We start from the raw sequence: 909 nt of genomic DNA on the forward strand, positions 1-909 counted from the left end.
TACTCGTAGAGTCGTCATCAGCTAGTTGCAATATACTGCCTGAGACCGTTACATGCCAGCCCTGCTCCTGCCACGCGTGGCTCTGTTGCGGTGGTCGAGGCTTGCTTTCCCTTCACCATGAGCAGCAGGATAGGCTGGGTCAGGCCGCACGGGTGACGGGCACGTCCAAATCAACGTTGATCCGCTCGGTCAGGTTGACGAGCGTTGGGCCCGATACTCGCAGCACGAGCACGCTTGTTACTGAGTCCTAGTCGCTAAGTTCTCGCTACTTGTGCAGTAGCCCCACCGTTGGCGTTCGGCATACCACGGAAAGGCTCGCTCCTGGGCCGACGAGGCTGGCAGGTCGCCTGCTGGTACAGCCAGTCGAGTGGGGCTACACACATGGACACGAAACCGGCCATTAACAAAGACGTGTAGTGGGGGGCCACAAACGCGTTTGGTTGGCTAAAGCAGGCTCTGCAACGCGTTGGTGAACTAGTGGTCACAAAAAGGCGACACTAGATTCACACCATAGCCTAAGTCGGAACACGGAACTAAAAAACGGAGTGGTGAAAACTGAGCGCGAACGCGTTCCCTACCGTTTCAATGGTGAGTAAACGTGGCAGCACGTGACCTACACGCTGCTGAGTCAGCAGCTCGACCCAAAACGAAAGTGAAATACTTGTTCCAGATTCACGTTCTCGGAAAACGGAAGCCGATTCCTGACTACTTGCGTAAAGTCTTCAAAACCGGCGCCTTTCGAAAGCTCTGAGAAAACCTTATCTAACTACGCCGACTGCACGCCCGCGCACTTTGCTGCGTGGCCGCGGTGGGTGTGGAAAGTAGGGCGATTCGAGTTGCCCAGGCGACCACGCCCTAGTGCCCCTGAGCCCCTGAACCCCTGAGCCCTCGAGCCCTTGCATGGGACAG

The sequence above is a fragment of the Parathielavia appendiculata genome (assembly GCF_033297405.1).
Source record: "Parathielavia appendiculata strain CBS 731.68 unplaced genomic scaffold N657scaffold_23, whole genome shotgun sequence".
Taxonomy (NCBI): domain Eukaryota; kingdom Fungi; phylum Ascomycota; class Sordariomycetes; order Sordariales; family Chaetomiaceae; genus Parathielavia; species Parathielavia appendiculata.